This window comes from Hemicordylus capensis, chromosome 2, assembly GCF_027244095.1.
Source record: "Hemicordylus capensis ecotype Gifberg chromosome 2, rHemCap1.1.pri, whole genome shotgun sequence".
NCBI classification, from domain to species: domain Eukaryota; kingdom Metazoa; phylum Chordata; class Lepidosauria; order Squamata; family Cordylidae; genus Hemicordylus; species Hemicordylus capensis.
This window is the reverse complement of record NC_069658.1, coordinates 25102192-25124667: the sequence shown is the minus strand read 5'-3', so window position 1 is coordinate 25124667 and position 22476 is coordinate 25102192. Positions and strand designations below refer to the sequence as shown.

Below are 22476 nucleotides of genomic sequence, written 5' to 3'. Positions count from 1 at the left end.
GCACGCATGCGCTCGTCACGGCACGCGTGCGCCTGTTGCCAACGTGCGTGTGCGCCGCATACGCCACACACATGCCACACTGTACATTCTTACTTAGAATCACTGGAAAACAACCAGACTAGCTAATACCTCCCAAGAGAAATTATAAGAAATTAAATTATTTCTTATAAAAGTCCATTTTCTCTTCTATAAAACAAATCCTTTTTTAAAAAAAGAAATTAAATTTGTTGACAAAACAATTACATATCAGACAATTTCTCATTGTGTGTGTAAAAATGAAAATTGTGTAGGCTTACTGAAGTGAATTGATTGCTGCTTCCTGCTTGTATGTACAATGACATATTTGTGTGCATTCATCTTACATGATGGAGCTACATACAAGATTCATGCATGGACATGTATGATATTTCATCATGTGTGTAGGCCAGACCTTATGCATGTAGAGCCACTCACTTTCCTTACAAAAGAACAGTGAAAAACTAAATAGCAATATGATGTGTGTGTATGTGTGTGTTAAATACATCTTGTATGTTGTATATAACATAATGTATGCTGACTCTGCTGTACATATCATATGTTTTGAAAATTGTTTGTTTTCTCATCAACAGTGCGGAATTATCCAATCTAAACGCTTTAGAATTCTAATCAATTCTGTTTTTCTTGGCTCTGTACTATATTTTATGTGTTTTTCAAAGCAGCCAATCTTTGTCTGCTCTAGATCCACTCAAAAACAAGTGCCTGCTTTTTGAAGTATGAAAGGTCTTTTCCTTTAAAAGATGAGTATTGATAACTATAAGATAGCTCACAGGCAGCCAGGGAACTCCCAGCCTGATGTTACTAAGCCAGCTCAGGATTGGGTTTACAAAGCATACTAGTACTCCAGAGAGTCGGTGCTGTGTAGCGCCTAGAGTGTCAGACTAGGAGGGGCATTTGCTGCTTCTAGGCTTAACCTACCTCACAGGGTTGTTGTGCAGATACAATGAGGGAACATGACCTTGAGTTCCTTGGAAGAAGGGGCAGGGTATAAATATCATACATACATACATACAATGAGAAATTGTCTGATGTGTAATTGTTTTGTCAACAAATTTAATTTCTTTTTAAAAAAAGGATTTGTCTTATAGAAGAGAAAATGGACTTTTATAAGAAACAATTTAATTTCTTATAATTTCTCTTGGGAGGTATTAGCTAGTCTGGTTGTTTTCCAGTGATTCTAAGTTAGAATGTTAGTGACTAGGGCAATACAGACCCCGGCTTGATCTGATGACTGCCTCTATTTAATCGGGAGTTCTCAGTGAACTATTAATGCAATGTACATTATCTCTTAGTGCTAGACACTCTTACAGGTGTCTTTTTAGTGCAAGCATATCTCTAAAAACCACAGTTCTATAGACTGTGGTATCTCAAATTTTCTTTGATTCTACTTCATCTACCTAGCCTAGACCTGTCCCCTAACTAGGATCTCTCTCCCTCCCCTTTCCATCTCTGACACAGTTTTGCACCTAGTCCTTGTCACTGTTTCTTCCGTTTTTAACAAATCTCTCCCCCCTCCCTTTGCCCCCCTCTTCTTCCTACATCTCTAATATGAATTAGCCTGGATTAGGAATTAACTTGAATAAGGACAATTATACTGACTCTGCTTCCTCTTACTAGCCTCAACCTGGCCCATAGCTAACTAGGCTCTCCCCACCCCCACCCTGTGTTCTTGTCACTTTTTAACCATCTAGATTTCCTTTGCCTCAGACACTGTTTTTCACTCAATCCTTGTCAATGTCCCTTCTCCTCTGACACAGTTTCACAACTAGTCCTTGTCACTGCTCTTAATCTTTCATTCTTGCTTGCTTGCTTGCTTTCTCTATCCTCAAGAGGACTTAGTCTTGGTCAGTAATTTTGATGCATTTAATTAGTGTGTGTTAGTTGATTGCTAAAGAACCAGAACTCTCATTTCTTAGTGAATACACAAAATACAAACTTCCCCCCCACAAGCGTCAGATAAATAGAAATTGCATCTGTCAGCCTACCTGTGCATGCACACACACACACACACACACACACACACAGACACACACACATCAAAAGCCTCTAGTGGTCATAGGACTGATGAACACTTAACGGTTAGACCACACCATTTGAAGGGCCCAGTCCTGCCAGTTTTTTGGAGAACTGGTTAAAATAAAAGCCTTGTTTCTTAGACAGCAAGGCATTATCACTGCATAATGAAAGAGATCATGATTTTAGTGTTTTTAAGAAGCTGTACTTATCAGAATGTATGAAATTGTCCTACTTATACATCACACACAAAAAGCATTATTTATTTATTTATTCATTCATTCATTCAATTTCTATACCACCCTTCCAAAAATGGCACAGGGAGGTTTACACAGAGAAATGATAAATAAATGAGATGGATCCCTGTCCCCAAACGGATCACAATCTAAAAAGAAACATAAGATACACACCAGCAACAGTCACTGGAGGTACAGTGCTGAGGATGGATAGGGCTGATGTTTCAGGGGCCTCTCAGGATAAAACTCCAGGCTAGCCTCATCACAGAGACAAAGAAAAGATGATCCAGCATTAATTGCAGGGCAACTTTTCTTTTTAAAAGGGGAAAACTTTCAACTTCAGAATCCATAGTACAAAGTTAATGTGTATGGGTTCTTAAAATGCCGAATATACCGTATTTAGTTAATATGAAGAGCATTTTATTTTCTCTCTAAAAAAAACCCCTGCTCTGGGGCTAACCTGAGGGTGGACAATTCAAATGTTTTGATGGGCTGGAACCAACCACAATGATGTTCAGGGGTCAAGGTCAATTTTCAGCACATTATTCAATTAAAATTAATTATTTAAAATATTAATACAAGCAATTATTAGGTAGTTGTGGATCTTTCCCCCTTTGGCAATGGACCCACAAATTTAACTAAGGATCATGGTCAGAAAATAGAGCCTGTGTCCTTGCTCAGTCACTGGGGCATCTAGTGAGATCTCCCTTAAAAAATGCCAGCCCCAAATGCAAAATCCTCTCCTCTCTCTCAATTGCTGTTGATTTCATGTTGCAATCCTAGTCATACTTACTTAGGAGTAAGCATGACTGGAAGACCTGTGGGGATATTTCCAAGTAAACATGCAGAGGATGAGAGGAGAGCTGGTCTTGTGGTAGCAAGCAAGACTTGTCCCCATAGCTAAGTAGGGTCTGCCCTGGTTGCATATGAATGGGAGACTTGATGTGTGAGCACTGCAAGATATTCCCCTCAGGGGATGAAGCCGTTCTGGGAAGAGCAGAAGGTTTCAAGTTCCCTCCCTGGCTTCTCCAAGATAGGACAAGATTTTTTTTAATAGGACAAGGTTTTTTTAATTGAACCAACAAACTACCAAAGCATACAGTACGTTGCTAAAGCACAATTATATACAACATGGTTGTTTGTACATGATATATCTACAAAGATTTACACACAAGGATTTGGAAACCCACAAGGTTATGAAGTATATGCAGGTAGTACTGTAACTCGGGGGTGGGGGATTTCAAGGCACATCAGGTAATCGGGGGGGGGGGGGATTACGTCCAACGTCCATTTCCACAATTTGTCCCATTGCTGTTTAGAACTCTGTTTAGAACTCAAAAAGACTCTTGTCTTTTTGCACATAACCATACAAACTTTTCCAGAAGAAATTTACTGTCTCATCTGCGTGAACCTCTTGTTCGTGTCTTCCCTCCCTGTTCCTATGCAGGAGCATTGCATAAATGACATACAGGTTTACTAACCTGATTACGAGAAGGGGAACGTTCCAATTCCCTAGTATGAGGGCACCCGTTCCGTCCCGTTTCCTTGAAGGTTTCTTTCTGGGACCTCGAAAGGAGGTTCTATCGCCCAAACCCGAGGTTAGTTCTTCCCAAGTCTGTTTTTCCAAATCAGACCACTCTAACAGCTTGCTTACTCCCTGCCACACTCTTTTGGCTACCACACACTCTTTTAAGAAATGTGAGTGGGTTTCCCTGAATGTTTCACCTAGCTCACTAGCTTTCTGTTTGCAGGTGATTTTAGGGCACTCTTGCTGGTCCTCTGGGAGCCATGGCTTAGCTGCATTAAGTGGTAGTACTTGATGGTATAAGCGCCACCTTGTTTCTCATAAATGGAAAGGGACTTTTTTCTCCTTAAAGAGAGCGATAGGGTGATTGGGTTGCAACAAGTACTGTGAAGTGCGGTGTTTGTAGCGTTTACGTTCTAAATCAGGTTTTAAGAAACCCACTTCTAGAATCTCTCCATAAATTGTTTTCCTTAGCTGCTTAACTGAGAAGGGTCCTTTAAATAGATCCGGTTCAACCTTCCATTTTTTAAGTGTGAATAACAAATCTCTCAAGTAGTCCGGGTGTTCTCTTTTTAATACTTGTGTGATATTACCATTGAAAGATCCTTTCCCCCATCATGCTATGCCCCATGCTGACTTGCGCCAATGCAGAGCGAAAAGTGAGACCCAGGTTTTTTACAGGAGGTTGGACATATTATGGACATTCACGAAAATCCAGTTTCCAAAATTGTAGGACATGAATTCAGTTACAAAATAGGGTTGCAGGGCTGGTAGGGCTAGGCCTCCCTGCTCAGCCTCCTTAAATGCTACCGCACGGGCCAAAGGGAAGGACGCTGTGTGCCATACTAGGGCTGAGAGAGATTCCTGCCTGCAACCTTGGAGAAGCTGCTGCCAGTCTGTGAAGACAATACTGAGCTGGATAGACCAACCAATGGTCTGATTCAGTATATAGCAGTTTCCTATGTTTTTGATGGTGCCGTAAGGCAGTTTCAGAGAAAGCAGAGGATGAAAAGATGAAGAGGGAACTAACCCAAAGAGTGGCCTCGGGGGTGCCTTTGCTGCAAGTTATGCCAATCAGTGGACCCACAAAAACGTCCCTGAGGGCCTGATCTGGTCCCCGGGCCTTATGTTGTGCAGGCCAGGCCTAACCCTTGCTCTGTGCATGTCTGAACATACACAGACCTGTTCGGGGTGTGTGTGTGGGGGGGGGGATGTCCAAACATGGGTGTTTGTTCTGCACCTGCTCTGGGTGTGTCTGAACATGCCTGGACATGGAGGTCTGCCTGGGCATGTTCTGTGGAGGGCTTTCAACTCCTCCCTGCTGTGACGTCATCATGCCCTTTGAAGGGCAGAGCTTCAACTTGCCCTTACTAGGCTCTGGCTTCACCTTGCCCATAGTTCCTTGCCCTTACTAAGCTATGGCTTCTCTTTGCCCTTACTTAGGCTCCGCCTAGGTACGTATATAAACTACTCTTGGATTGTTTAGTATAAGTGAATGTAGATAGTAACATTAAATTCCAGACCCTTCATTTAGACATTGGTTGCTAAGAGCTGACACTGACTTGACGGCACTTAATCAACCAGTCAATCCTAAACTGAATTCTTAGCTGAGCCTACCATCTTTGTCATGGTCATGTGACTGGCTTATGATTTCTCTGGAGCATAATGTTGCATGGGCACAGAATGTTCTGTAAACATGATGGGTTTCAGCTGGCTTCATTTTCCTGCTATAAATCAGGTCTCTGTGCTTACAATAGATGCATTCTTTCCAGGCATTGCACCATAGAGAAACTCAAAGCCTCTGTCGGGGACCACACAACCAATATTTAAGCAGACACATACATATTAGAGATGGAGTTCTAAACCTGTAGTGATCCACTATTTATTGTAAAGTTCAAAGAAATATCTTGTGCTATGCACTAGCCTCAGGGGGTCACTACTTCAAGGCAGGCTGCAGCTCCACAGGCAAAATGTTTCTTATGACGCGTGGTTTATATAACAAGAACTTAGTTGCCAGCTCTGCTTTATTTGCATGTATGTTTCATAAACATCACATCCAAATCCAGTTCTTCACACAGACTGTGCTCTCACAACACAGCATTAAAACATAAAATAAAACACATAACACATTCGATCATAACAGACCAAAAGGGGGAAGAAAGAAAATACAAAATATAATACAAAGCAATTGAAAAACTCTTTTAAAATCAGTTTTAAAATCAAATTTAAAAATCAAAATTTAACTTTAAAAGGCCTGAGTGAACCAAAAGGTCTTTACATGGAGTCTAAAAGAACAAAGTGATGAAGCCAGGTGAACCTCACTGGGGAAGCTATTCCATAAATGGGGTGCAACCACCGAAAAGGCCCTCCCCCTATCATCTACCCACCTCACTTCGTTTGGCAGGGGCACTTGGAGGTGGGCCTCCGAAGAAGATGTTAAGGTCTGGGTTGGAACATATGGGACAGGGCGCTCTCCCTGGTAGCCTGGTCTCAAGGCTGTAGGGCTTTAAAGGTTAAAACCAGTACTTTGAATGGTAGCCACAGTTAAATGAAAGAACCTTGATTCCCTAGCAATTTAGCAACATTGTTTTGTGGCATTTTATGACATTATGGATAAACATATGGAACTGCCATATACTAAGGCTCTACACACGATCTGTGTGTAGAGCCAGAAGGGGGTTTGCGAGGAGAGCGGGTTTGACCTGCTCTCCCAGCAGATGATCAGGGGGCCCTCTCTGGGTGGCCAGATCAGCTGCCCAGACAATTACCGACTCCGTCACAGAGCCGGCTGGGGTGGCAGAGTTCAGGGGCCTCCTGGCCTCAGGAGTCCCGTAAGCCTTGGGTGTGCAGTACCTTTTGGGAGCCTCCTGACTCCAGTTGTGAGTCATTGTGGTGTGGAGCCGCGGTGCGGCAACACACGATTCAGGAACCTGCTTTTCGGGCGCTCCTCCACCTGAAACCCAGGATAAGTGGCGGGCTACCCAAGAGGGTTTGCCGCTGCACCGCCGCCAGGAGCTGCACAACTCCCGGCGGTTCTCACGCACAGTGGAAGCTGGGCTGGGCTCCTTTAGCCCGGTTTCCACTGCACATGAGAATAGCCTCACTGAGTCAGACCTGTGGTCCATCTAATTCAGCATTGTCTGCACTACGTGGCAGCAGCTTTTCAGGGTTTAGACAAAGCCCGGTCCCAGCCCTACTTGGAGGTGGTGATGGTACAATGGAATCATGTTTATTTGGTTTTTGAACCAGATACTGGCTTTATGGAAGAGGAATCTGAAATATGGGTACAATCCTAAAAATTATGCGTGGAGTAGGAGCCTATTCATGTTTGCATCTCAAAGGAATCTTACCCTACCATGCTGAGTTCATGTCATTGACCAAACCTGTCCTCAGGGGACCCTTATGTCAGTCTCTTTCTTAGGCCTTTTAGTTATATTCAAAACAGGATTGTAAAAAGTCCACCCCAACCCTGCCGCAGTGGAAATATGTTTTCTTTTTCCCCTTTTAACTTCTGGGTCATCTTTTAACACCATCAGGTTGCTAATTAGAAACCTAGATGAGCAATGAAAAGTGAGCCAGATAAATGGTTAATGTTTAGAAGCAACTTGCATTAACTCTTAAGAGAAAGAAGCAAGGCTTTTTCAGATGTGCAACCAGATGCACGATGTTCGGTTCTAAAGAAAGAAAAAACTGCAGCTCTAAAAGAACATTTGTGTAGTTCAAAAATTAAAGTCATGCAAAAGCTGTATTATATTAGATGATGAGGCTGTTCTCATGAGCAGCCACAATTAGGCTAAGGAAGCTATGCCAGGGCTTGGTTGCCCATAAGAACCGGTGGGAGGCACATAGCTCCCAGCAGCACTTTGGCAGCAAACCCGCCTAGGGAGCCCGCCCCATAAACAAGGTTAAGGAACAGAGCCCTGGAGCACTCAGCACTTAAGGGAGCGGGCGCTGAAGCACTGGCGTGCACCCATCCGTCACTGGGGAGATCCCAACAGTGGTGGACCCTCGGAGATCGTCTGTGGGGAAGGCAGGCTTCTGCAGCCTTTCCTGCCACCCGCCCACCGCCCCGCCCGGTTGTGAAAACAATCTTGATGTTAGAAGTTACTGATTAACAATGAGAATAATAAAATGAGTAGTATTTCTCTTCTCTGCCAAAGGCACTACCTGCAAACTCCCTTGCTACTCCCCACAGAGTAGAGTATATTCACCAATGAATATAACACTCTTCTGCAATAGTGCAGTCAAATTCCCCATTGTGAGGATTTTCTCCCACTCTACACGTCATGGAATCTGATTCTAGGCAGGAAATGCACAAGCAAATGCATTCCACGTGAATTACACACATGCTGTTGTGCCATTCTGAAATTTCCTTTTAGAAAGCCCTGGGAAGAAGCAGGATAAGTTTGTTTCCAAGTTTTTGGAACTTCTGATAGAAGAGTATCTGGGAACTTTCAGGCAGGATGGTTCTGAATAGTCTAGCAAATGTTTGGTTTCTTTCTAATTCTGAATTGTCTGGGTAAAGTGTTACTGTTCTGAAAGATTAATCAGTTCTTGTTCATTAGACCTTTATATAATATGATTGGTAGAACTCAGATGGCCTTTTCTTACTATTAAAGCAAGCTAGAATATTTTCATACGCCCACAACATGACAGACAAAGGGCCAGGGAGATTTGCATTCAAATTCCCACTCAGTCATGCAGCTCACTGGGTGATCTTGGACAATAAGTTCCACATCATCATAGCAATAGCAATAGCAATAGCACTTACATTTATATACCGCTCTATAGCCGGAGCTCTCTAAGCGGTTTACAATGATTTAGCATATTGCCCCCAACATTCTGGGTACTCATTTTACCGACCTCGGAAGGATGGAAGGCTGAGTCAACCCTGAGCCCCTGGTCAGGATCGAACTTGTAACCTTCTGGTTACAGGGCGGCAGTTTTACCACTGCGCCACCAGGGGCTCATCATAGGTTTGTTATTAGGATAAAATAAACGAGGAAGAGCCATGCATATCCAGAGGTGCACCTGGGTAATTTTGGAGCCTGGACCTAAAGGCCTTTAGAGCTCCCCCCACCACCACCGCTGCAAGTTAAGCATCATGTTTTAACACATAGGTTCTTGAGGGCACAAACCACACCACCAAGGACAGACTAAAGAAGATTTGGGGGGGGCAACTGGTGGTCGTGTGGGCAACTGATCCAGCCACCAGGGCTAGGGGTTTGATCGTCTGCGGGGAGAGCGGGCTAAGCCAAACCCCATCTGGCACTTCACACAGGTCGTGTGCAGCACCTCACTGTGTTCTGCCCAGGTTTGGGAGCTGTGTGCACGCCCAGTGCTTGGTTGTGTGGAAACAAGGTAAGAGGTAAACCTGGATATAAGTGATTGTTTGGAAACAAGGCAGGAAGAAAACCTGGCTAGCTTTTCCTCCTACCTGGCTTTCACACAATCACTTCTACTCAGGGTTTCCTCCTACCTTGCTTCCACCCAATCAAAAATAGGGAGCACACACAGCTCCCAAACCAGAGGGGTAAATATAATAGGGCAAGAGGAGACAGTTGTCTGCCCCCCCCCCGAGGCAAGTCACATGACTGACTCCCCCAGCTTTGCACCCACCCGGGCTTCCTTCAGTTCTATTCATCCTCTGAAATTGATGTGAATGTTAAGACCTGAAGCTACCAGAATAGCATGTCTTTCTCTAGCACCATTAAATGACTTGCATCGTCCACAATTTACAAAACCTTTACTTCATGAGCTTGTCACACCCTCGATCTCCGGCAGTGAGGAGGAAGGGGAAGCTGTCAACTTTCCAGGCGATGCAGGAGTGTCTGAGGGGCAGAGCCCGGCTGCCAGTATTCATGAAATAGCTGTGGATAATGACTCTGAGCAGGCACAACAACCTGAGGTAGCAGAAATCGTGAAAGATCAATCGGAAGAAGAGCTATGTAACCAACCCCCGCCGACCCCCCAACAGCGGCGTGTCACGAGACGCAGGGATCAATTCGAGACTCTTAGGAAAAGCAAACGCCTATTGCAGAGGGCTGATAAGCCTTAAATCCCTGCCAGCTGGGAGCTCTTGTGGCTTGCACTATAAATCACGTCGTCAGTCGGCTACTCCCTGCTGAAAAACAACATTCGTCACTATATGTCGACAGCGTGCAGCCAAGTCCAGTTGAGACCCTGACAGAGCTGAGCTTCAGTGGTGGTGGTGGGGGGGCATTTTAAAATCTTGTCTCTGGGCCCACTCCAACCTTGCTACACCCCTGTCCCAAACCCTGGGTAGAATACAGTTTTTGATTGTGTGAATGACCTCATGGTCATGTTTGAGCAGTAACATCAGAAGAAAATGTAACGACTTGTGTAACACAGAGATCTCAGCTTCTACAAAACTCCCATCACTAACCAGCTCAGTATATCTCCCCTGCCCCACTCATAATACTAAAACTCAGGGTCACCCAATAAAAGTGACTGGCAGCAGAGTTAGCACAGGCAGAAGAAAGTACTTCAGTTGCTAAATAAATATTGAATTTTAATTGCACTCATAGAGGTCATTCACAAATCAGAAACTGAGCCTATTCCCACGATCACTAGAAAGTGGGTTAAGGGAGCCAGTGGAGGCTGTGGGGATCGGGGGACGCCCGGTCCCCGGAAGTCCCAGGATACCCTGCATGAGCGCACGAGGCATTCGGGGGGGGGGGCCTGACACCAGGATGCAGCTTGTAGCCTCCCGGTCCAGGGTCTACTCATGTGTCGCCGCATTTTGCGGTGGCACACAATCAAATAAATAAAGTTAACAGAGCACTTGCTCCATTAACCTCATTGAAAGGGAGGGGGAATTAGGTGGGCTAGCCGCCTTGAAACCACCAGGCTTGCCCATGAGCCCGGTGGTTCTGACGATCACCAGAAAGCGGGCTAGGCTCCCTTAGCTGGCTTTCTAGTGATCGTGGGAATAGGCTCAGTTTCTGATTTGTGAATGACCTCTATGAGTGCAATTAAAATTCAATATTTATTTAGCAACTGCATCGGCCCAAATAGATAGAAAACAAAATTATATCGCATAGAACTAACACATGGCAAAAATAGGTAAAATATTACCAGTCTCCACAGCTGCATTTCTTCAAAAAATATGATGAATACAAAGAATATTTATACACTGCTTTTCAACCATAGTTCCCAAAGCAGTCTACATAGATATAAATAAATAAAATGGCTCCCTGTCCCCAAAGGGCTCACAACTTAAAAAAAAAAATTATATTGAGTACATAAATAAATAAATAAATAAATAAATAAATAAATAATAATAATAATAATAAGAAGAAGAAGATCGACACCAGTAACAGCCACTGGAATGCTGCGCTGGGGATGGATAGGGCCAGTAGCTGGGGCCCCTGATAAATAAAGAGAATCACCACTTTCAAAAGGTGCTTCTTTGTTCAGTTAGCAGGGGACAAATATTGTATCAAGATCAAAGTAAGATTTATACAATCGCAAAACATCTTAACAGGATGCAATCTTGACAGTGGACATTATTATATTTTGCTTGTTTTTATCATGCTTTAATTTTTGTGCTACGAACTATGCGCTCTGTTTTATGTTATGGCTGTGGCGAAATAAATCCTGAATTTTAAAAGGGCCCTATTGCACATGTAGTAGTCATATCTGAACAGGGATATGGAGAAGAAAGTGTAACCCTTATGCAGTATAGCGAGATCTCAATTAGCATAGCACACGTAATCTAGTATACTTTTGTTTTGATCCAAGATATGTTTTCCTCTACCTCAGGATAATTAGGATTATACAACTCTGTGTTGGTGTAATTTCAAACACGAATAAGCAGGAAATTATTAGTACCTAAGGGCCAAACTAGATGTGATGGTAAATAACATGCAGCTGTTGCTGGAAATGTCTAGGCCCCCTCCCCTGTAAAGTTATTTAGAAGAAATTAGTACCTCATGTTGTGATGCCCTTACATTCTGTTTCTCCATCCACACCATTGCAAGCTAAAGATTATGGAGTAGAAGGCAAGAAAATGCAGGATGTTGTGATGTCATGACATGAAGTAAATTTGACTACAGAGGTGGAGGGGGGATTGGACACACCAACGGTCATTTTCGATAGAATGACTTGATAACTATCATCAAACTTGCTTGGGCTCTCAGTATTTCTAAGCTGCAATTTTAGGCACACTGCTTTGAAAACCACAGGTTTTCTGAACAAATGTGCGTATTATTGGGCTGCAAATCACTTGGGTGTTTTCCTCCCCTCCTGTATTTAGTAAGCTTGCAATATATTTGTCATGCAAACAAGAAACAAATAATGTCCAGAGCTTGGGGGAGGAAGCCAATAAATAAAATATTTTGTTCACACACACATGGTGTGGGAAATAAACATAAAGTAGTAGGTTTTTTCTTTTTAAAAAATGTTTACATCAAACCTTGTCATCACATGTGGCCAAAGATGCTGTAGCAACAGCAACTGAGTTGTCAAGGAAACAGCCTTGTGCTCACTAGGCGAGACCAATAAGGATTAAGCATTGCTATATTCTAGCTAAGCCTCAGTGACCTTATCAGGAAGCAACACAATCTATCTGGTCTACACTGTGCAGGTATCCTCTGCAGGAAGGAAGCTATGTGCAGAACAAACACCCCGACATTGTGTTCCAAACTGAAATCTTGGAGGTGGATTATGCAGACAACTGACCGCTTCACCAAACAAGATGGATTAAAGTGCACACTTCTTGTAAGTAAAGCTGTGCTATAAATGACCGGTCCTCCTTGTTAAGAACATTACTGGTGGCATGTGCATGTTTACTTAAAATGATGTTGCCAATTAACTGCTGAGGAGATGTTTGGAGAAGTGTCAGCTGTTTTAAAAGTGCAGATCTAGACTTCATGAAATCATGTTTTAAAGAACTTCTTAAAATGCAAGTAAGATTAGTCATTGGTAAAGATTGGGACACATAGGTGCCTCCTGCAATATGAATATTGTTACGCTAGTGTACCCAGCTGTAGTAAGAACAGAACACAGAAATGCAATTGAAAGATAACTAGCTTTGATTTTCCTCTGATACAGCATTTCATTCTTAAATATTGACTGGAGGCTCAGTACATAGGAAGTGCTGAAAGAAGCACTGTTGTTGGCACAAGTTTGCTTCAGCTTGAGACTAGCAGGTGTTTTTGGTGAAGGGACACTGAAAGGCAAAGCAAACCCATTCTATTCTAAACTGGCACAGAAGAGGAACGTATGATTTCCTGGAGCGTATGAGGATCTGCCAAGATAAGAACAGTTATACAACGTGCTTCTGGTATTCACTATGAGTGCTTAAGCACTAATTTCACACACCTTTACTATTTTGTTTTCTTTCTTGTTTCAAAGCCAAAAAACAAAACCCTGCCATTTTGATGAGACATTCAAAAATTATCAACATATACTGTATATGGCTTGCTTGGGTTTGTAACTTTGTGGTATGTGATGATTAGGGTAGTATGCCAAGCACTGGCAGAATGCCATTGGCATTGCTCTGGGCACTTCCAGGCAGGATGGTTGGTCCGGGATTCTTCTTTGTCTCACTTTGTTAACTCATTCTTTCAGGCGGCCTCATGGCATTGCCATGCATCTGTTGTCAACCTGCACTTTCTCTGCCTTAAAGCCACACATTGATTAAGAGAGGAAATCTGACTTTTTTGAGAACAGGAGTACAGCAATGGGTGGTTGTTAGCACCTCTGCTCCGTCGTTTGTTTGTTTTTAGAGGTGCATGATCAGATACAACAGACCACAATATAAATGGGTGTGTTTGTGTGTAAAAGAAGGAAATTCAAGCTACAATGCCTCAAAGAACACATGGCCTAACATATAGAGCAAAGATGCACCAGTGATGCAAGAGAGTGCTCCAACAGAACTTCTCAGCAAACCAGTACTCTAAGAGAACTTCCCAACAAACTGCACCAGTGCATCAGGGAAGTGGCAAATTTTATACCTTTGTCTTTTACCAGAAGCCTTCTGTGCCATCCAAAAATATGTCCCTGAGGGCTGCACAATCCTTGGGGACATATTTTCCGGGTGGCACAGAGGGTTTCCTGGGGAAGGGGAGGGTGTAAAAAATTGCCCCATCCCTGATGCACCGGTGCAGTTAGGCTGCTCTCTTGCTGCACTGCTGCATCCTTGTTCTCTATGTCAGCCATGATACCTAGTGCAATGTGGAAGTAGCAAAGCAACTCCACTTGTGATTAACAGTGGAAATGCAGTGATGTGCTAGGTGAGAAACTAAGTTCTGTTCAGTACCGAGCACACCGCTATGACACAGTGGCCTTAACATCAATATTTTATTCCTCTGACAACCATCTGCTTTTGGATTCTGAAGATATGACTTTGGGCAGGAGTTTGTATTTGCATTTGCAAATCTCTCATGAACAAAACAAAATATATCTTCCAAATATATTTGCATGATAAAACAAGTTGAAGTTTAATTTGGTGTAGAGGTTTAAAAACCAGATATTCAGAACCTTTAGAAATGGGGTGGCAGTGTACCTCCCTGACACCCCTTCCTCCTCTTCAGCCTGAAGTGGCTGGAAGCACCAGATACGCATGCGCATGTCACGCATGTGCGTCTGTCTGATGTGCACGAAGAGGGGGAAGGGGCGGCAGGGAGGTACATTGCCGCCCCAAAGGCTTTTACTGGCAATGAGCACCGGCGGGGGGTAAGTGGAGGGAGGGGTAAATGCACCCTCCCCCGCCCTTAAATTGGCACACACACCCCGGCCTCGAACTTCAAATCCCCCGGTGTTCAAAACTGTTCGGAAGCCCATAAAAGGGCCTCCGAACAGGTTCATGCACATCCCTAGTGGGGGGGGGGGAGGGGGGAGGAGGAAGGCTGGTCAAATTCACTTTTCCCCCAGACAAGCACTGCTATGTTTCTGGGAGTGTGAACTGTGCTCCCAAATGATCCATGCTGTGTGGCACAGCGAGCAGCTCCAGAGGCTGGGATGACACATTCCAGCCTCTGGATATCTCACAATGAACTGCGTGACATGCGCAGTGCATTGGGGGATTCCCCCAGGAAAATAGGAAGGTGCCATATACTGAGTCAGACTATTCATCCATCTAGTTCAGTATTGTCTACACAGACTGGCAGCAGCTTCTCCAAAGTTGCAGGCAGGAATCTCTATCAACACTACCTTGGAGATGCTGCCAGGGGGAGAACTAGGAACCTTCTGTATGCAAGCATGCAGATGCTCTTCCCAGAGTGGCCCCATCCCTTAAGGGGAATATCTTACAGTGTTCACACATGTAGTCTCCCATTCATATGCAACCAGGGCAGAACCTGCTTAAAAATGGGACAAGTAAGGCTTGCTACAACAAGACCAGCTCTCCTCCCACGCTTGGCACCCTCCTCCCATGCTAGGCACCCATCTCTGCGTCTGCTGGAGCTAAATGCAGCCCCAGAAAACACACAATCCTGGAGGTTGGTTTAAGAACTCATTTGTGCATTTAACCCTGGCTAAAAGCTGTGTTATAAAGCTGGGCTAGGCAGTGCTGCTCTGCTGGGATCAGGCTGGATCCCAGAGGTTCTCACACGCAGCCTAACCCAGGTTGGGCTTCCATAGGGTGTGTATGAGAACAGCCTCGGAATATCTGCATATTTAACATGTCCGCAAATGCCAAGAAACTGTGTTTGCCGCCTCTCATTTAGTTTGACAGTCTTTTATGAATGATTTCTCTTCTACGCTGTTCTGCAACACTGGGCTGAGATCCCAAGCACATTCACTTGGCATTGCATTCTATTGAAATCAATATGGTCCTAAGGAAATGTATTTGGAATCCAGACCTGGCCCAAGCTCATTTGGTGCTGAGGCAGTATGGGGAGCCATTGCTCTATGGTGCATCTTTCCATCCCCATCCTAATTCTTCTCCTGGATCTCTCCATTCCAACCCAATTTGCTCATCTGCAGCACACAGAGCATGCCACATGGGACTTTTACACACATGACTTTTAGTACACATCTCCTCCAGAATGGAGGGTGCGAATTCACATATCAGCTGGATTTATCCCGAAGTCACAGCGGGCTATCAGGGACAAGATCACACACGATTCTGCTTTTCCCCGAATTACTGCTGTGCATTCTAGCTTAGCCCAAATTATGTCCAGGGTAAAAAAAAATCTTCTATTTGTGGTGGCTTTTAAAAAACAAAACAAAACCGAGCTTTCTGGTATGCCCTGACGCATACCTGTTCTCCAGTGATCTGTAGAGGGACCATTGCCAATAATTTGGCTTTTTTCAAAACTCGCTCTTTTGTGGGTTGTTTTTTTTAAAACTTCAAGTGGTGCCGATCAGCTTTAGAAAGAGCCTACAGCTCAGGGATGGCTTTCGCTGGGGATCAGAAAAGGAGGGGTTAAGCCTTGCCTGCCTGCCCCCAAACCCAGCCTCCTTCCATTTTCAGTCCATAAACAAACTTCAGCAGCACAAATCCTGTCACACGTGTTCAAATCCAGGTTACAAAACTGTCCTTGGTTACTGTTTGGTTATCAGTAAACCTTTATTGTGCTGGAGAGGGGGAGATTCTGCTCTGTGTCACTCATCTCAGTGGAGAATTCTATGGGCATGGATGTAAGGGAAAGCCCACCCTGCTCTGCACACCTGTTTCTTGACATAAGAAATGTTTGTTACCTTTTAGAAACATTCACTCCCCTTTACCAGGCTTTACATATGCAGATGTTGTTGGAGGATGCCTGGAAGCTTAACAGTGGAGACTACGGGGTTTGATGTAACCTGAGCCCTTTATGTCTGGGCTGACTCCATGAGGCTGCATTTTTCTTCACCACAGAGAGAAAGCAATGATTTCTACTTTAAACTTGCATGACCTTTTAAATGGTCTGGGGTGGGGGGACATGAGGTGATGAAGGCAGTCACAAAGGCAAGCTCATTATAAGAATCAGCAAAGATTTTGGTCAGATTTGGCTTCAGCGTTCTGGTTTTTTGACTAGTCAATCTTGCAGAATGCCGACTGTCAAACTAAAATAATAATAGCAATAATGATGAAGGGAGGCGTCTCTCGCCTCCTCCTGGGATGTGACTGGTTGGAGAAAAAACCCAGAGCAAGCTGTGGGAACCAACCCCATGTGAACGGCCTATCTAATCCTCTGAATTAAACAGCTGTGAATCTGCTGGAAAGCAGATTTGGTCTTTGGATACCTCACAGCAAGAAGCCATGTCTGGATAACTAACTCCATGGTGATCTCTTCCTCCCACAACTTCCTTTACCTGGCAGTGGCTACCACCCGTCCCCTGCCTTTAGAAAAGTCAGAGTACAGGGAATGGAGTGGCAGGAACATTACTGTTACTTTCCCTGACCGGCTGTTTTAGTGCCACTTTAAATAAGCAAATGGGGCGGGCCTTTTCCTGAAGCAGTCCAAGCCAATCAAGGATCTTATAGGCAATGTGGTGATGTCACATCATCATGCAGCCAACAGATCTAGTTATATGATGACATCACAAAGCCAAACCGAAGTGAGGGCAGTATTTCTTGCCCTTACTTGGAAGAGTCGACTATTCTTAGCTCATTTTGCAGCCTCTTCCCAGAAAGAACTGCTAAAACAAGGAAGGGGATGTTGCACAGGAAGTGAAATTTTTACACAATGTGCCCTTATTTAAACTCAGCCCTTGTATCCATTTTCAGTGTGTGTTTCTACAATGGTTTAGGCTTTCATTATGTCTTATTTGACACTTTAATGTGGTATGTTTGCTGGTAGTAAATAGATCCACAGAACATTACTGTGGCTGTTTTCACAGCAGCACCCAGACAGGGTAGGAAAGCTGTACACGCTCAATCAGAAGTTGTGTGTTTCCAAAGATCAAGGCAGAAGGAGAAGAAAGTGATTGTGTGGGAGTTTTGGGAGCGGATTAGGACAACTTTTTGTCCACCCTCAATAATATGCTGGGGACCACATTGGCCGCTCCTGCCCTACCAGTTCCTGGCTCCCACAAAATTACTCTCCCCTCCCCCTTGATCTTTGCAAATGCATGCCCGACCACCCATCAGGAGTGTGCACGGCTCTCCTAAGTTGCGAGCACAGCCCTACTATCTCAGAGAAACATTTATTAACCCACACAATCCTGTGGTACTAATTTGTGGCCTAAAATTAAAAATAAGAACTGCCTGCTTGGTCACTTAAGAGGAAATTTCAACTTGGATTTGCCATGGCTTTCCAAACAAGTGGCTGTTTACTCATCTGACCTTAACATGAATGCATGTTTAACTATCCCCTGCTAACAGAGCAAATAGGCGCATATTAAAGTAATGACTCTCTCATGTTTAGCAGGGGAAGAGTAAATGTCCCTATCCATTTAGGGACCACTGCTGATGGTCACCGAGATGCTATCCAATTAGGGACCACCATCGGTTAGAAGCTGTCCCTATCCCTTTAGGGACCACCATTGATGGTGTCAACCTTGTGGTTATTCTTCCTCTTCTTCTTTCTTAAGATTGTGAATGTGAATCCTTTTGGGACTGGGATTCATCTTATTCTTATTTCTTTTCCTCTGTAAACTGCTTTGTGAAGTTATTTTTGTTAAAAAGCAGTATATAAATATTTGTAACCACCACCAACAAAATTACCTGATTCAGACCTCAAATATTTGTTTCACTTTTATGAATGTATGTGCCTCGGGGTGACATGCAAGCCCCTCTCTATTTTATCCTCACAACAACCCTGTGAGGTAGGTTGGGCCGAGCGATGGTATTTGGCTTAAGATCACCCAGTAAGCATCATGGCAATTTGAACCTGGATCTCCACAATCCTAGTTCAATACACCAACCACTGTATCACACTGCGGTTCAATGTGTTTGACTTATGATTTTGAATCAGCAGCCTCAGTCTTCATTGCAGTCATAAAAATGTGCTTCAGTTGCTAGTGTATCCTTGGTTTCCTACAGCATTTTCAGCTGCTCGATCTCAGCACAAAAACCTAATCAAGCAATTCAATTATCACATACGATGCACTGCAAAAGTCACTTTCAAGTCTATAAGATTAAACAATTTGAAGAGGTCAGTTGCAATCTTAAGGTCCCCTTAAGACTGCAACTGGCAAACAAAACAGGCTTCCATCTAAAATCAAATTATTCGATGTACCAGAAGCAAGTAATCAAATAAATACTAATTAACTACAAAGCCTGTAAATAAGAATTGGTGAAAACATCATTCTCAGTGCTTTCAACTTGTTTGGCACTATACAGAGATGGCAACTTGACATACAGAGAAGGAAGGCAGTGCCAGGCATAGGAGCAAAGCAGCAGAAGCCAGAGAGAATAACTTAAGGCTGATCCAGATCTGTTTAAGCTTGCAGCACTGCTGCTTCTCCATCAGCGTATGCTGCCTTCCAGTTCCATAAACTTCATGTGAGATGGCTGTGTGTGTGTGCCACTATCACAGACTAGGCTAGTTCACATGGTCATTAATTGGGTAGGACAAGTGCCCTACCCAGCTTCAGGAGCTGTGTATGCTCCTGATTTTTGATTATGTGCAAGTAAAAAACTAAGTAGGAGGAGGGGGAAGTGACAGTGTGGGAGTCTTGTGCTGGGTAGAAGTGGGCAACTGGGGGAGTGGGTGACAAAATGGCAAATGAGGTTCGATGTAAGCAAGTGTAAAGTGACACATATTGGGACAAAAAACACCAACTTCACATATATGCTGATGGGATCTGAGCTGTCGGGGACTGACCAGGAGAGAGATCTTGGGGTCGTGGTGGACAGGTCATTGAAAGTGTTGATTCAGTGTGCGGCAGCTATGAAAAAGGCTAATTCCATGCTAGGAATCATTAGGAAGGGGGTTGAAAATAAGAATGCTAATATAATGCCCTCATACAAATCTATGATGTGGCCATATCTGGAGTACTGTGTACATCTTTGGTCACCTTATCTTAAGAAGGATATTGCAGAACTGGAACAGGTGCAGAAGAGGGCGACCAAGATGATCAGGGTCCTGGAGCGCCTTTCTTATGAGGCTAGGCTACAGCATCTGGGGCTCTCTACTTTGGAAAAGAGGCGACTAAGGGGAGACAAGATTGAGGTGTATAAAATTATGCATGGAGTGGAGAGGGTGGACAGAAAGAAATTTTTCTCCCTCTCTCACAACACTAGAACCAGGGGTCACCCCATGAAACTAAAGGTCGGGAAATTTAGGACTGACAAGAGGAAGTACTTTTTCACACAGCACATAATTAATCTATGGAATTCTTTGCCATGGGATGTGGTGATACCAGCTTGGATGGCTGTAAAAGGGGCTTAGACAGATACATGGTGGACAGGTCTAACAATGGCTACTAGTCTGGTGGTTGTGGGCCATCTCCGGCCTCAGAGGCATGATGCCTCTCAATACCAATTGCAGGGGAGCAGCAGCAAGAGAGAGGGCATGCACATACCTCTTACCTGTGGGCTCCCCTGTGGCATCTGGTGGGCCACTGTGTGAAACAGGACGCTGGACTAGATGGGCCATGGGTCTGATCCAGCAGGGCTGTTCTTATGTTATGTCCTGCCCAGTTAATTAATTAATTTTATTTATTTATTTATTTAAAATATGTCTGTACTTCCCCAAACGTGCATCTCTCGGCGGTTTACAATGGTCACGAGAACCAGCCTACTGAATCCAACCCAGATTGTAAAGGTATTCACACGTGCAGCCTAACCCAGGCTAGGACATACTGAGTTAGGCTGTGTGTGTGAAGCTCTGGGAGCAAGGCTGCTGCTGGCACTAACCCCGCACCAACCACCAGTTTTCCCCGGCCCACTGCCATTTCTGGCAGTGAGCCCGGCGGGGGTGGGGGGGAGAAGTGGCTGCACCGAGCCTGGCGGCTGCTCTAGCAAGATCAGTGGCTGCACTCGTGCCCCGGGGCACCCTGGGATGCGGGAGGGGAAAGTCCTCCCACTCCCAGCGTTTCCCTTCGCCGCACCGCTGCTCGTGTGGGTGTACGGTTCAGCAGAGGGGAGGGCAATGGTTGCTCATCTGCTGGGGAAGGCAGGCAATCTCCTGCCTTCCCTGCAGCCCACTCACCCTCCCGTCCTGGCAAGGTTGTCAGCATGAACCCGCTCTTTTATTATTACAAATATTTATTTACCATTTTCACACAAAAAAAAGTTCTCAAAGCACTTTACATAGGAAGAGAAAGAAGATGGTTCTCTGTCCCCAAAGGACTCATCATCTAAAAAGGAACAGTGGCTGACACCCTGACTAATGCTGTGACCCCAGGGCACATGCAGCTCTAGCTCTCACGCCAGTCCTTGTGCTTCCAAAGTGTGGGTTCACTTGCACAAGACTGCAAATCTTTCAGGGCTCTCTTGGCACCTGGCACAAGGCTTTGCTGGGGTTTGATAGGGAGACTTATGCTAATCTTAAGAGATTCGCCACATTCGCCAATCTTATCTGGTATCTTCACTTTCACCAATAAATAGCATATTTAAATTATCATATTTAAATGAATAAATAGCATATTTATTCACCAATAAATAGCATATTCAGGTGTTGGGAAATGGAGCGGGGTGGTAGTCTGCAGTAGGTGAGGAATCTATGACAGCACTACACACAGCTTATTAGACAAGATTAAAAACTGAACTTGTATATTAGAAAGTGTTGGATATAAAGTCTGGTTGTTTAATTCTTAGTTAGATGGTCAGGTAAAGAGATCCTCCCCAATTATTGGAAGACAGGATTGTCTACAGAGCAAAGACATCTGGACAGTGTATTTGGATAACGCACAAATTTGCAGACTAATTTGCATAACATGCAAATTTGCATAATTTGCATAACATAACAATTTGCATAACATGCAAATTAGGGTGCCTGGATTTGGAGAGCTTGAATATGGCACCCCTCCCCTGAACCCCTGAGGGACGGGGCCCTCTGTCTACGTGTCACTTGCTCTTCCCTTTGCATTATCTGAAGAAGGGGCTGATCTTCACCTTTTGTCCCAGGGCCCATTCCTTTACACCCCTGAGCAACCTGATTTTCACTTCGGCAATGAGCTGCTCAGATTCATGGGCCAGGCCACAATCTGAGATTTTACAAGGTCAGAATGAAGTCTATTGGACCCTTATGTCAGTTGAACACTTCTGATGTACCTTTCCCTCTATCCTTCTCTATGCTGGTGCCTGCCCAAGCACTGCAGAAAGACTGTCAGTAGCTCCCTCTTCTAATAGGCATGGGCCTGTTGGGCAGAGTCCCTGGCTCAAGACTTCTGCGACTCTAAAGGTAAACAGTAAAGTGTGCCGTCAAGTCGATTTTGACTTCTGGTGCCCACAGAGCCCTGTGGTTTTCTTTGGTAGAATACAGGAGGGGGTTACCATTGCCTGCTCCTGCACAGTATGAGTTGATGCCCTTCAGCACCTTCCTATATCACTGCTGCCTGATGTAGGTGTTTCCCCCATAGTCTGGGAAACATACCAGTGGGGATTCGAACCGGCAACCTTCTGCTTCTTAGTCAAGCATTTCCCGGCTGTGCCACTTTTCATACCGCTTAATGTCCATGAGACATACAAAAGGCAATTTCCTGGTGGGTTGCGTTGTGTCCTGGGGTTGTAGTTGTGTTGGAGAGCAGGTCGTTTGTTACAGTGGCATCCAACAACTGCCTCTCCGCAAGCAGATGCAGATGGAAGTCAACATAGGACTGAACAAC

At 44.3% G+C, this 22476-nt stretch overlaps 1 protein-coding gene across 11 annotated transcripts in view; it reads left to right on the top strand.

The window, feature by feature from the left end:
- PRLR (prolactin receptor) overlaps positions 1-22476 on the top strand; it is a 240297-nt gene that overhangs the window by 1084 nt on the left and 216737 nt on the right. For all 11 annotated transcript variants that reach the window (XM_053292106.1, XM_053292102.1, XM_053292098.1 and 8 more), the window contains exon 2: positions 12419-12552. The gene's annotated coding sequence lies outside the window, so the exon portion shown is untranslated. The remainder of the gene's footprint in view (positions 1-12418; positions 12553-22476) is intronic.